The following is a 15,409-nucleotide window of genomic DNA, read 5'->3' on the forward strand; positions in this document are numbered from 1 at the left end:
AATGTTAGTTTTGTTAGTCTTTAAGGTGCCACTGGACTTTTATTTTATTTTGCTACAGTAGGCTAACATGCCTATCTCCCTGGAATTCTAATGATGACTATATTCTTTAAGGAGATAGGAAATGACCCTTTTTATGGGCAGACTGGGAGGCAAAAACAGCCATGGAAATAGGGTTTCCATTCCCTAGGGGTAAGTGGGTTTTGGGGGCCTTCTGCCCACCACTGGCCAGTTGCCTGACAAGGAAAATCTCACCCCCAAACAGTTACATCCCTAATGCACTGATATCACACTTCTTTTGCTTTCCTTTTCATTATTTTAGATTTTGGGCTGTTAACAGTTGTGAAGCACTAGGTGAGCATGTGAGTGCAAAGAAGGCTCTGTGGTAGTCATCAGGACTTTAAATGGAAGGAAAAGCAAGTAGCAGAACACTGCTGGTGGGCAGGGAGGAGCCAGAGCAACCATTAACTGCCATGTGCTCTGACTCAAAACCTGGTTGGACGTGTGGATTCCAGAATAATTTTTAGTCATTTTACCACCATATGCTCAAAATGCAGATAGGAATGGAGTGTGATGGTGTACCATTGTACTGATGAGAGGTATAAGAATATGGGAGCAGGAAACAACTTCAGAAAAAGGTTGCTTGCTGTTAGGAATGCAAAAGAATTTATGCCCTCATGCTGAACAAGGGAGAAGGAGAAAGCAGCTGAACCTGTCAATACCTCAGGAAGGAGCCATTGTCACCACTTCCTCCTTAATATGCTGCTTCCAATTCCAGCCAATCATGGTTCTCTCCTGGTGTCAAAGAGAGAAAGATAACCATAGCAACCACAGAGCATCTTTGCTTTTACCCAAGATTGGGTGATCACAGTGGTAGCAGCTTCCATCCAATGCTCCCTCTAAGCTGAGCTATTAGTATTAAAGCTGTGAGTGAGCAAACTGGCTACTGCATAAATTAGTTTGCTCTGTGGTCATCCTTCCTGAACTAAGACAAAAATGTGTGAGCTGGAGGTTAAGAAACTAGCTCACACTAACTCACTTTAGAGGGAACACTGCATTCCATCCACTTTGAGCTGCTCCACTGGGACATGGCTTTAATGGTTAATTCACTTCTGCCGATTCCTTAAGAAAATATTCATTGCTCCCTGTATCCAATCAGACATTCTCCTTTGGTAAGGTACAATAAGCTAAGATAGGCAAGGGATGATTACTAACAAGTGTCATGTCATGCTAGGCTATTGTTCAGCTCCTCAAATTACAAATTTATAGGAAAATAAATGACTATATACCTTGTAGCAATCTGTGCTGAAGAAACTTAACAGTTTATTTCATTCTTTTGATATTTGTATTCTTTCGCCTAATAGATGTATTTATTTCTTTAAAGCCTTTCTATACTGTCTTGAGACCCAGCTCAGGGTCCCCAAGGGGCAAACTTGTTAAAAGACATAAAGACATTTAAAACATTCAAAATAACATCTAATATACAGCTATATATAAGATGTTTAAAACATAAACACACAGTAATGTGGGCGAGTAAATGAGAGAATATCAAACAAAACAGAAAGATCTTCACTCAGTGGCAGAAGACAGCTATAGAGGTAGACAGACAAATCTCACTATGGACAGCATTCCAAAGTTTCTATGGTATGACCAAGAACATCTTTTCTCAGGTTGCTACCCATCTAACCTCAGATGGTAGGGACACCCAAAGCAGGGCCTCCAAAGAAGATTGGAGAGGCTGGGTAGAAGCACAGACCCAGGAAGACTGAGCAGGAGCAGTGCGCTCGGAGGGGCTCAGAGCTGGCCCTCCCTTGCTGCAGTGCACCCACCACCACACCAACCCACTGCCTCCACTCAGCCCCTTCCCTGCCGTCACCCGGCTGCAGGTCACCAGGTTGAACAGTGGCAGAGAGGCAGGCAGCGGTGAGGGCAAGTGCAGCAGTGGGGAAGGAGCACTGAGGGCAGCGGGGTGCCTTCCACCCACCCCCGTGGCCAGGTGGTGCCCTAAGCAGCAATCTACCTGGCCTACTGGATCGCGCTGGCTCTGCTCCAGTCACCATTCTGGTCACAGCATTCTGTACTAGCTGAAGCTTCTTCAAGAGCAGCTCTATGTACAGCACACTGCAGCAATCTAATATAAATTTTACCAGGGCATGCACTACAGTGGCAAAATCTTTTCTGCTCAGAAAAAGCCACAGATAGTTTGCAAGCCAAAACTGTTGAAGGGAGCCCCTGGCTAGTGCTATCACCTGTTTATCCAAAATGAGGCTTGGGTCCAGGAGCACCTCCAAGCTATGAACCTGCTTCTTTAGAGGGAGAGCAAAACCATCAGAACAGAGGATAATGAATTTTCTTCATCAGATCTTCCCCCTTACCCTTACCCCTACCACTCTGTTTTGTCAAGATTAAGTTTCAGCTTGGTAGTTCTCATACATCCCCAAACTGCCTCCAGTTCAAATTCAGAGAGTTGAATCTAATGATTAATTAGTACTGTGAAGAGAACTTGGAACTAAGGTCAGAAAGACTCCTAACTTAGTGGAAGAGATAAATTGGATCAAATCCAGTTATTATTCTAAAGCAGGGTTGTAACCAGTGCTGGGGCAGTGCAAACAGAACCCCCTATTGATTTGGAGTCACCCATTTTCAAATTGGGGTCCCCCACCCCAATTTCTACAGGAATTGGTTGAGGTGGCTATAGACTGCTGGTCACCATTCACCAGCCTTTGTGCATCTGAGCATCAAACCCATCCTCCCCAGGTGTTGCAAGGGCTGCTGCATGGCCTTCCATGGCCCAACCACCTCACCCGGGCCACCACACCACCAGGAACAGCTGCACTGAGCAGGATGGCTGACTGAGCTGCAGCCACTGGGACAGTCTGCTAGAGTGACTCAGCTGGCTCTCTCCCACAGGCTGGTGGAGCTCTTCAGCCACTGGTGGCAGGAAAGGATCAATGGGAGCACCCCCATGCTGGTGCTGGGCAGTGGCACATAGCCAGCTGCAGCTGGCCCGGTGCCTCTTGCAAACTTTGTGGGGGACATGGCAGTGATGGTGGGAAGGTGGCAACTCAGAGGATGATGAGGGCAGCTTTAGGTGCATGCCTGGTCTGAGCACAGCCAGGCAGAGGAAGTCAGTAAGTGGCTCTGGGTGGGTCAAAGCAGGGAGGAAGCCATCTAGGGAAGCCAAGAGAAAGATAAGCAGGGGTAAGAGTGTTTATGGGAGGAGTCAGGTCCTGGCAGGTCTTCTCTGTGCCATGGCCCATCACTAATTAAGTTAAATATACCTTAATTAACTTTAATTAGCCACTGCTCCCTAAGGACTTTAAATGCTTCCCAATGAAAAAAATTCCTTGCTACAGAATCTAACCTCTAACCATTAAGAACATATGAACATAAGAGAAGCCATGCTGGATCAGGCCAATGGCTCATCCAGTCCAACACTCTGTCACACAGTGGTAAAAAAAAAAAAAAGTCATATGTTTATGGGTTGAATCCTATGTACTTCCAGAGGAGTGAAGCCCACAGAGAAGGAATTCCTTGCCTCTACATGACTTTGTGAACCTACTGCCTCCCCCCAAAAAACAATGCTGATGGAGCCAAGGATGCTCGGGAACAGCAAGGGCTGAAATCACTGCCAACAGAAATACTGTTTTAACTACAGTTTCATTGGCAGAATGACAACCTAGGATTCACACCTGTATCTATTCAATTTAATTTTACAATAGAATTATTTTTTACTGTTCATTATATAGTTTCTTTCAAAAATATTTATTAGGACATAACGATGGCATATCTCTACCTATAATAACCTTATTATATAAAAGCTCCTACACATTGGTTAGATAATCTAAACATTTCAATCGCTATTGTTTTTTGGCCATCGTTGCAGCCAACTTATGGTGACCCCACAGGGTTTTCTAGGCCACAGATATTGAGGTGGTTTACCATTGCCTGCCTCTGCATAATGACCCTCATATTCCTTTGTGTTTCTTATTTAAATAATGACCAGGGCCAACTCTACTTAGCTTCTGAGATCTGATGAGATTAGGCTACCCTGGGCTATTCAGATGAAGGAGAAATCTTTATGTATGGGTGGGTGTGGGGTGAAGTTGAAGCCAACTTATGGCAACCCCATAGGGTTTTCAAGGGAAGAAACATTTGGAGACGATTTGCCATTGCCTTCCTCTGCCTCATACCTTAGTATTCCTTGCTGGCCTCCTTCAAATACTGACCAGGTCAACCCTGCTTAGCTTCCAACATCTGATCTCTATATGATGAATTAAATGTTATATAAATAGAAATAAAAATATTTTAAATAAGGAGAAAATTGTTTATTTGTTCTGTTTACAGATTTAAGCAATATTAATAATAAATAAATGGGTATCACTCCTTAGACTGATCTTTAGTTATACTATATAAAATCCTATTTGAAGTTTCCCACAATACGTCAAAGACATTACATTGCTATGACTTGCTTAATGATACTAACATTTCCTCCATTTACAGAAAATACCATTTCTTTCTTAATGGCCATTGGCTATCTTTGAAACATACCAGCTTAAAGATGTTTTCCCTTATGCTGAACATCTTACAGATATGTGTGGGTGTGTGCATCACAGACTGAAGTGCTCCCCTAATATCTTTTCCTCAAAGCAGCATGCATTTCAGTAGCATGAATTATAAACAATATTGGGATAAGAAAGCAATGCCCTGTAACTCTCATAACAGTGAAACCTATGGAAGTGTTTAGTCCTATCAGTGAATGCACTGCTGGGGAAAAGTACAAAAAATGTGATATGGAGCATAAACTGTTATTTGCACAGATCCAGTGTGATTAGAAAGGCAATGAAATCTAGCAGCAATATCCTTTTCAACACAAGAAATAACAGATCTTCTTTTATCCACTCTCACATCAAATGTGACCTATATTTTTTTACATTCCACCTGCCTGAGTGGATATTAAAGTGCAAATTTGAATGGTTCAGAATAGCCACCAACCACCAAAAGCTACAGACCAAGCCAGGGCCGGATTTAGATGAAAAGAGGCCCTAGGCTACTCCACTTGTGAGGCCCCTCTCAATCCCTTACCCTCACGACTAGAAGAAAATGGAAGAGTGTTATAAACAAAATTAAGTGAAGCCAAGGATGATTACGGGTATTTAAAATTCTACAATTCACAATTTCTCCTCTAAAGGACATAAGATGTTATTTTTAAATACTATAGTGATTGAAAAAAAATGCATAAATGTTAAAATTAACACTAAAAAACTTTTGTAATAACTGAACTTTGTAAACCTTTTGTGGAATAAGCATTATTTTTTAGGAAAATGAAGTTATAATGTTATTCTTAAAAAAACACTTTGAGTTTACAAATTATATTGCCTGGGAAGTGTAAATAATATGATCATGATTATCTGACAGTGTGGCACTTTTAGAATCTACTTTATGTTGTCATTAAACAGTCAGTTTTAAAATACATATTAAGAAGTAAACTACAACCATAAAATATAGTAAGACTAATTTTTTTTTTCCCTAGCCTTCTTCATAGCAAAATCATCCAAAACGTCATCAAAATTTGTTTGTCTAAGTTTGTCACTTTCAATTTACAGAATGCTCAGTGCAAACAACCTCTCATGAGACATCGTGGCCCTTAATTCATTCTTAATTCTTTTGAGTCTTGGAAAAACTCCTCCCTCTTGAGCAGTTAGTGACCATAAAGCTAAGAAATAGCTGCAAGATTGCTTCCACATTAGGAAAGGCCATCTGAATTTTTTCCTTGCATATTATTTGATAAAAGTCTGTATGAGACAGAGAGTGTTCTTCTGTAAGCCTATGGCTTTGTCTCACTACATGTGAAAGTGCAAAAGTTCATCAATAAGTTTCAGGTCAATATCTTTTGGGTATGCTTTCATCAACAGTTTAGCACCTTGCAGAATTTCTTGCTTAGATGCTGTCAGATTAGCAAGAATGGAAAACAATTGTGCAACGTCACTGTACACAGTACTTCTTTTTAAATTGGCTTCATGTGCATCTAATATAGGAATAAAGGATTTTATCCTAAATTTATCTCTTGATGAACGTACATCTAAGGCCTCAGGTACACTTCTGTCATTTCTTTGCTGTTTCCTTACTCTTTTCTCCTTGTTTTGTAGTTAACATTTGGCAAGGTGGCTTTTGCTTGTTTCTCAAGCTCATCAAAATTTCTTGCTTAGATGCTGTCAGATTAGCAAGAATGAAAAACAATTGTGCAACGTCACTGTACACAGTACTTCTTTTTTAAATTGGCTTCATGTGCATCTAATATTTTCCTTTAAAAATCCAGAAGTGAACTCTACAAACTTGTACAAGAACTCAGTAACAGGTCTGATTTCTGAAGGGCTTTGCTGACTTTGTGAAAATGACCTAGCACATGGGTCCAAAAATACAGCATAAACACAAATTCCAGTTCTTCCATTTTCTGCAAAAGATTGTTAGCTTGAAGCCTGGTCTTCCCCTTCCCATTAACGTCAGAGTACAAATGATTGAGGACATCAGTAATAGCACTGTAACTTTCCGAAACAGCTTCTGTGACTTTTGCGCGTGCATCCCACCTAATGTCTGACAAATATTTAGGCACTTTAGACTGAGGTGGCAAAAATGATTTTAGAACTGCCCATCTCTTTGTGGAGGTTGAAAAGAAGGTATACATTTCATTGATAATGTCAAAACAGTTCACTACATCAAGGCAGCAATCCACAGCTGAACGGCCCACCAGATTTAAAGAGTGACCTGGGCATGGAATAAATCTTGCAAATTATTTTTTTCCAATGATTTTTTCCTGCATGCCATTGTACTTACCAGCCATGTTGGCAGCATTGTCATAAGACTGCCCGTAGAATTTTCTAAAGTCAATTTCAAGCTCAGTAGTGAAATAGTTGAACACCAAATCAGCCATGCTTTCACCTGAGTGGTCTTTTAGCTCAAGGAAAGTTAAAAATCTCTCAGTTGGCAAACCATCTTTAGGTGATACATATCTGATCAGTATGTGAAATGTCAGGAGTGGAATCTACTGAAAAGCTGAAATACCCAACCTTTCTCACATCAGCCAGAAATGCATCCTTAACTTTTTTTTGCCATGAGTTGAAACATTTCCTCACATATAGTTTTTGACAAATAAGAGGGATTGCCTGATCCACAATGTCCAAACTGATTGATATGAACAAGTAAAAATGGATCAAATTTTGCCACTAGTTCTAAAAGACCAAGATAATTGCCATTATTTGGAGATCCAAAGTGTTTGTCTCCTCTGAATGGTAAGCCTCATTCTACAAGAGTGCATATTACAGCAATAATGTAATATTATGCCACCAGTACTGCAGTTCTGCTTTTATTTGTTCCTCTGGCTTGGAAGTTAATGTTTGCCCTCACTTTCTTGTTAGGTAGGCCAACATGGCATTCCTATGCTTCTCTGAGTTTTTATGAGTTTGGATAGGATGGGGGGTTTGCCAGTCATCAAACCCTTATGTAGCTAAAGCTGTGGAAGAAGATGCAAGGTTTGGAAGGAGTTTACAAACAAAGCAATAAATCTGTCCTTTTGAGGGAGAATATACAAGCCACTCTCGGCTATATGTTTCCCCATTTGCTTTTGTTGAATAAAAAAGAGATTTTGTGCAAAACCTGGGCTGCTTTTTGTACATTCGCTTAGAATTTGAAAAATGGTCCACAATGATGCAGAACTTGAGAGGGACCCCTCTCTATGCAATAGCATACTTTCTCATGTGATCATTCTGACCACAAACCAACATCTGTTACAGTATATCTATGTTTGGCATTATCTTTATCTGCATCTGGAACACTTTGGACTTGGCCTATCTTAGCAGGTGTGAACTGCAAAATCTGACTATTTACATTATTTTCTTGTGGCTCTTTAGCCTTTCTCTGTCCAGTAAGTGACTCTTGAATTAGTTCTATATTTTCAGTTTGAGTCAGCATCATGGCTACTTCCTCATAATCAGCTTGCTGTTCCACATCCTGCTTCACTGTTTCAGGGATGTTTTTGTCTGGTTGCATGGTAGTAGTTGGCTCAGGCTAAATAGCTTCACTGCTGGCTCTTGTTGCTTCAATGAGTGGTTGATGCACAAAAGCAGTGATTGATCTTAACTTCATGACCATAGCATTTTCAAGTCTCTGGCGCTTGCTAGCACCACTTTCAAATCTTTTACTCATGCTCAGATTAGAATATAAAAATAAAAAGTAAAATTAATTTTCAACTGGATAAACACATGGATAAGAGAACCATCAATGGCTATTGGCACAAGGTATAGTTGGTTGCTGCTGAAGGGTTACAGAATTCAGTTTTCCACTGTGGTGAAACGGGTGCCTACCCTCAGCCCGGGGGGGGGGGGACTCAGTAGCCAGTTTGTGGCTCATGAGCCCTGTTTCACCTTCCCACCTCCTTGGTGGGCTTCTATCACTCTTCAGTAGCTGCCACCATTCACTAACTTCCCTATGCCTTTCTTAAGAGACAGTGAGACCCCTCTGGCTGGCTCCTGGGGTTTGGAGATGAAAACTCCTAACTTTGGATTTCTCCTGGAGGGTTGGCACCTGCACATTTTTGGCTTTTTTCCTCCCAGGCCCCTTTTTAAGGCACTGGTAGTGGGCAGAGTGGGGGAGACTCCGTGGTCAGAGCACTATACTGGGGTTTTAAACGAAGAACAAAGATTTTTATTGACTATTTACAAGTAACAAGATTTTAAACACAAAACGGCACTTTAAATCAAACACAGAAACGAAAACACCACCAGGCACAAATAAAATAAGACAAAACGCAGTTCCTCTGCCCCTGAACTGATCCTTATACTTATTTTTCCTCAGAATGAGGTTTAGTTACCAATCTGCAGCCTGGCCTCCAGCCTTCTACAGGTAGTTCTGGATCCCTCCAAGGATCCCTTCCCACTGCTGCCTTCCCTGATCCCCAAGGCCTCTCTCTGCCTATGGGCAATCTGCAGCAAGAGCCTCCTGGCCTCTCTGAGGGTTGCAGGATGACTCCCCTCTCCCAGGCTGGCTAGAATATTTATATCTTCTGACTCCACTCCCTGGCTTTCCCGCACTTTTTGGCCATAGAGGCATCTGGGATTTGTAGGCCTACCCTGGAGTTTTGCCCTACTTCCTAGGGTGGGTGGCCATTTTAACTAAACTAAAAAGCAAACACAAGATGGAGCCTATTCTGTCACATTGGGGAAGGACGGTGGCTCAGTGGTAGAGCATCTGCTTGGAAAGCAGAAGGTCCCAGGTTCAATCCCTGGCATCTCCAAAAAAAGGGTCCAGGCAAATAGGTGTGAAAAACCTTAGCTTGAGACCCTGGAGAGCCGCTGCCAGTCTGAGAAGACAATACTGACTTTGATGGACCAAAGGTCTGATTCAGTATAAGGCAGCTTCATATGTTCATATCCAACAAGCCAACCCTATAGCACAACGTCATTTTCCAATCTAAACATTTTCAAAAGTTTATAAACTCCCAAAATTGCCAAAAGGATTCAAAATAATTTTCTCCAAAACACATGCAATTAGGAGGCTTGAAAATGATGCAAAAACATAGGTTAATAATTAACTATAATTTCTCATCTAATTATTCCTGCAGCAGCAAACACCAGGCTCCCATCCAACAATCAATACCAGCCATTTAAAAGAGCCAACTGCCAAAAAATGGTATATACAATAAATATGTAAAACTTTGATTAGATTCTGCAATGGCTTTAGAACAATTAATCTACTATTAATGTATGAAGCAGTATTGTTTGGATTTATTGGCATGACAATTGACACCATCAATATTTCTTTTCATATCCAAGAAGTTCTGAGAAAGGGGTTGCAAGTGCATACTGCAGGCACCAACAGGGCTCTGTGAAGTGTGAAAGACAGACTTCCCTGCCTGGGAGGGGTGAGGCCAGTGCCAGTCACATGTGCTTGCTCTGTTCAAGCCAAGAGGAGGGAAGGAATGGAAAGGACTTGGGAGAGTGTAACGTACTCGAAGCGGAGACGAGAGTAGGGCAACATAGTTTATTAGGAGCACGTTGCAAGAGAGAGAGCACGCGGGCCGGGCCCCGCTTATATACAATTCCCGGTACAGCCTACTGGGTCGGTCAGGCCAATCCTGACCTGTTGAACTACCCGCCGCGACTGTTGATTGGCGGGTGATTCCGCGCCCTGTGCTGGAGGCTTCTGGGACAGCCCAGTTGCCTCTGCGCGGGGCGCATGTTGTTACTGATACACTACACCCCTCCCCCCTAGTTAAGGAACATAGTCCTTGAGATACGCGGGAGGTCGGCGCTCCCGGGTGGACTGTCTAGGGAGGTCCGGTGGGGGAGGCGCTGCTTCCGTGGTGGGTGCTTCGGCGGCCCGTGGTGTGGCCGGAGGCGGCGGGGCTGGCTCAGCGGGTCTTTTGGGCTCGGACCGTTCTGGTGTTCCCTGCGTCGGCGTGATGGGCGTTGGGGCCTCGTCCTCGGGTCGGCTCTCGGTTGGCCCCTCCCCAGACCACGCGTCTTCTGTGTCCGCCGGCTCCTCCGGTAGCGTGCGGCGGCGCAACTGGTCTATGTGCCGCCGTAATACCTGGCCCCCCTCGGTTGATATATCATAGTGGCGGGACCCCGTCACTCGTAGCACTCGGCCCGCCACCCAATCAGGCCCCCTTGCATAGTTCCGGGCGTAAACTGGGTCACCCGCAAAGAACCCCCTGACTGCGTCCCGAACCTCGGGGCTCTCGCGGGTGTCTGACGCCCGGTCGGGGTGTAGTCTGTCCAGTCGGGTTGTCAGCTTGCGTCCCATTAGGAGCTCTGCCGGGCTCACCCCTGTGACCGGGTTGGGGGTGACCCTATTGTCGAAAAGGAATGCCGCTAATCGGTAGTCCCAGTCACCCTGCACAATTCGGCCCAGGGCTTCTTTCGTGGTGCGGACCATCCGCTCCGCCTGGCCGTTGGTGGCTGGGTAGAAGGGGGCAGATCTTATGTGCCTAATCAGGTATCTGTGGAGGTACGCCTGGAAGTCTGCAGACGTGAACGCGGTCCCGTTGTCTGAGACTATGGTGTCCAGGATACCGTGTGTGCATAAGACCCTGCGCAGCGCTCGGATTGCGGCGGCGGATGAGGTGGACCCTACGGGGATGACCTCCAACCACTTGGTGTAGGCGTCCACTATTATCATGAAGATCTGCCCCTGGAATGGCCCCGCGAAATCGAGGTGGAGTCTCGACCATGGTTTCCGGGTTGACTCCCACCTAGTGGCGGGGGCGCTGGGAGGCTCGGGCCGCGACTCTTGACACGTTTGGCACCGTCGGACCCAGCTCTCTATCTCCCCATCCATCCCCGGCCACCAGACGTAGCTTCTGGCCAAGGCCTTCATTCGGACTATGCCGGGATGGGTCTCATGTAAGGATTCTAGGACACGCTTTTGCAGTGGGGGCGGAATCACCACCCTACTTCCCCATAACAGGCACCCCTTGTGGGCTGCTAGTTCCTCCCTCCTGGTCTTATATGGCTTGAATTCTTCCCCCATGTTCCCCTCCGGCCAGCCCCTCACCACCCAGTCGAGCACCCGTGCTAGTGTCTTGTGTTTCTGGGTGGCCTTGGCGACCTCCGCTGCGTGTAGGGGCGGCTCCGGGAGGCTCTCCATTAGCATGACCTGGTGTGCGGGGGCGGGGTCTGGACCCGTTTCCGGAAGCGGCAAGCGGCTGAGTGCGTCCGCGTGACCCATAGCCTTGCCGGTCCTGTGTACCAGTGTGTAAGTGTAGGAGTTGAGGAATTGGTTCCACCTCAACACGCGCTGCGACAGTATTTGGGGGGTTTGACGGTCGGGGGCCAGCAGACCTAAGAGGGGCTTGTGGTCCGTAGCTATGGTGAACCTCCGCCCATACAGGTATTCATGGAACTTGCGGACCCCCGCCACGATTGCCAGAGCCTCCTTGTCTATTTGCGCGTAGTTGCGCTCGGCTGGTGTCAGTGTGCGGGAGTAGTATGCGACCGGTACCTCCCTCCCGTCGGGGAGTTGGTGCCCCAGGACTGCTCCAGCCCCGTATGGCGACGCATCGCAAGCCAGGATGACGGGGAGGCCCTCGTCAAAATGGTGGAGCACCGCATTAGACACCAAAACATCCTTGACTGCCTGAAACGCGGCTGCTTGGCGTTTGCCCCAAACCCAAGGGGCTTTTTTGTCCAGCAGGCGGTGCAGGGGCTCTGCTAGGGCCGCCTTGTGGGGGAGAAATGAATGGTAAAAGTTAAGCACCCCCAAGAAGCTTTGTAGCTCCGCTTTGCAGGTGGGGGCTGGCGCTTTTCTTCCGTTGGGTGGATTCCCGCTGCGTCTACGGCGAACCCCAGGAACTCCACCCATGGGACCCCCAGCAGGCATTTCTCCCTCTTGACTTTGAGCCCCGCTGCCTGGAACCGGTGGAGTACCTCTCTTAGGCGGTTGCCGAATTCTTCGGGGTCCGGGGCGGCGACTAGCATGTCATCAAAAAACGGCTGGACTCCGGGGATCCCTTTCAGGAGAGCGTCCATTATACTCTGGAAGATCCCAGGAGCGACGCTAACCCCAAATTGAAGCCTCTTCACCCGGAAGGCCCCCCTGTGTGTCACTATAGTTTGGGCTTCCGCCGTCTTAGCATCTACCGGGAGCTGTTGGTAGGCCTGTGCCAGGTCCAGCTTCCCGAAGATCTTGGACCCCGCTAGGGCAGCCAGGACGTGGCTCACCACCGGCACTGGGTAGGGGTTATCCTGCAGTGCCTTGTTTATCGTGCATTTATAGTCTGCACAGATCCGCACCTCCCCGTTTGGCTTGATAGGGGTTACGATGGGGGTCTCCCAGGTGGCGTAGTCCACGGGCTCCAGGACTCCCTGGGCTGTGAGGCGGTCTAGTTCGGCCTCTATTTTTGGCTTTAAAGCGAACGGGACCCTCCTCGCCTTGAGCCGAATCGGCCTGACCGTGGGGTCTAGCGGTAGGGAGATGGCCAGCCCTTTGTAGCTCCCTAGAGAACCATCGAACACGTCCGGGAACTCTTGGCATATCTCCCCGAACCCCCTGGGTGTTAGGGTTTGCCCCACCCCTTCCAACCGGATCCCCAAGGGTTTGAACCACACCAGTCCTAGCAGGGTGGTAAGCTGGCGCTTTACCACCAGGATGTCCAGCGGGCTGTAGAAGGACCCCCGCTCGACTTGCACCCGCGCCCACCCCGCGATTTGCACCGGATTCTTCTGAAAGTCCCGGAGTATGAAGTTCGCCGGCCTTAGTTGCAGCCGCTGGGGGGGACACAGCTTCCTCAGGGTTTCCTCCGCTATAATGGAGATGGAGGAACCAGAGTCCACTTCCATTTGGCAGGGGTTCCCTTCGATGAGGACCGCCATTTTGATTTTATCGGGGGTGGAGAGGGGCAAGTTCAGTACCTGCAGGGACGTGGAGTCCGTGGAGTGGAACTCTGCCGACTCGTGATGCGTGGTCGGCCTCCGGCGGTTGGGCTTGGCTCGGCAAGCCCTCGCAATGTGGCCTGTTTTTCCGCAGCTCTGGCAGTCCCAGGTCCGGTACCGGCAGTCCCGCCTGTCGTGGAGGTCGCCGCAGCTGGCGCACTTGGTGGCCGGAACCCTCTCCGTCGCTGGGGGTCGTTCGGCCGCTCGGGGGCGTTGGGCGGCTCTGCTGGGTGGCCCGGCTGGGCGGCGCAGCTGGTGGGCTTCTTCCTCCTCTGGGCAGTCGTGGTCCAGCTCCTCGTGGTGGGCGGCTTCTGTCCGGGCCTTGGGGAAGGTCCTGGAGGTCCTCTCGAACGCCACCGCCTCGCTGAAGGCGCTCTGGAGGGTGAGCTCTTCTTTGGCGAAGAGCTTCTGCTGGAGCCTCTCGTCGCGGAGGCCCCACGTAAATCGGTCAGCCAGGGTGTCTTCCAGCTGGGGGAAGTTGCAGTTCCCGGCGATCTTGCGGAGGGCCGCCAGGTAGTCGGCGGCCGATTCCCCCACTGCCTGGTCCCTTCTGTGGAACAGGAACCGACGGGCCACCCGCGAAGGCTGTGGCGAGAAATGGCCGGTGAGGAGTCTGATGATCTCCTCGTAGGACTTCTCCGTGAGGCGGACGGGAGCTGAGAGACCCTTGGCGATCTCGAACGTGGCTGGCCCGCAGACGCTCAGGAGAACGTCCCTCTTCGTGCCGGCGTCGGTGACCTTGTTGGCCCTGAGGTAGAACTCGACCCGCTCCGCGTAGGACTCCCAGCCCTCGGGATTGGCGGGGTCGAATGTCTCGATGTAGCCGGTGGTTCCGTTCTGTGTGGCCATGGCGGCGGCGGTCAGGACTCGTGGTTGCCCTAGATCTCCGTGGTAGCCGCTGAGGCTAAGATCCCATCCTCGTCGCCAGTGTAACGTACTCGAAGCGGAGACGAGAGTAGGGCAACATAGTTTATTAGGAGCACATTGCAAGAGAGAGAGCACGCGGGCCGGGCCCCGCTTATATACAATTCCCGGTACAGCCTACTGGGTCGGTCAGGCCAATCCTGACCTGTTGAACTACCCGCCGCGACTGTTGATTGGCGGGTGATTCCGCGCCCTGTGCTGGAGGCTTCTGGGACAGCCCAGTTGCCTCTGCGCGGGGCGCATGTTGTTACTGATACACTACAGAGAGCTTGCTTGTCTCATCTATCTGCCCCAGCTGGCCCTCCACTCACACTCTCTCACTGATTAAAGTGCAGCACGTACCACTACTGACCTGACCATTAAACTGGGGAAGGCTGTGCAGCTGGTTGTTGTTGACTCTGGACTGCTGGCTCTGGAGTCTGTACTCTGAATAGTGGCACCAGGGACCTAGAAGGGGCACTGCGTGTCAGTCCAGCCCCTGCACAGTCTCATCAGGGCTGGTCTTAAGGCAATTGGAGCAATTTGGCCAAATTGGGCACCGCACCAGGACTATCTAGATGAATTTTATTTATATCTCTAAGATTCTGCAGACTTTGGCTGTGAACTGGGGCTCCACAAAATTATTTTCAGTTGGGCCCCAGAGTTTCAAATTGGGCCCCACTGGCTGGTCCTGAGTCTCATAGTTGCTGGACCCAAGTTGTCCTGCTGTCACATGTAGTCTTGGGTTTGCAATTTTGGGAGAGGGGAGACTGCCCACTGGGGGGGCAGGTCCATGGAGTCCTCCTAGATTTAGAAGCCCTAGGCTTTAGCCTACTTAGCCTATACATAAATCTGGCACTGGACCAAGCTTTGCCAGCCATCAAACTATTCAAAATGCAGAAATAATGTCATTTTTTTTCCTTCTTAAAAATGCTTGCAGCAGTATTTTTACACCTTAACTGGACAGCCCTTATAAGGAATTTTACAGCAGAGGTCTTGTAACAGGTTTGCCATTTTCCCAACAGAATCAGGGATCCTCTATACCCATACCCCATTTCCTGCCACAGCTCCTGCAAGCAGCA

General features: G+C 47.9%; 1 protein-coding gene and 1 non-coding gene across 2 annotated transcripts in view; one reads left to right on the forward strand and one right to left on the reverse strand.

Moving 5' to 3' along the window:
* PRR16 (proline rich 16) overlaps positions 1-15,409 on the reverse strand; it is a 314,849-nt gene that overhangs the window by 19,590 nt on the left and 279,850 nt on the right. The gene's annotated exons all lie outside the window — the stretch shown is intronic.
* On the forward strand, positions 9,220-9,286 carry TRNAS-GGA (transfer RNA serine (anticodon GGA)). The gene has a single exon. It is a non-coding gene; the product is annotated as a tRNA-Ser (tRNA).

Source organism: Heteronotia binoei, chromosome 4 (genome assembly GCF_032191835.1).
Source record: "Heteronotia binoei isolate CCM8104 ecotype False Entrance Well chromosome 4, APGP_CSIRO_Hbin_v1, whole genome shotgun sequence".
In the NCBI taxonomy this organism is placed as follows: domain Eukaryota; kingdom Metazoa; phylum Chordata; class Lepidosauria; order Squamata; family Gekkonidae; genus Heteronotia; species Heteronotia binoei.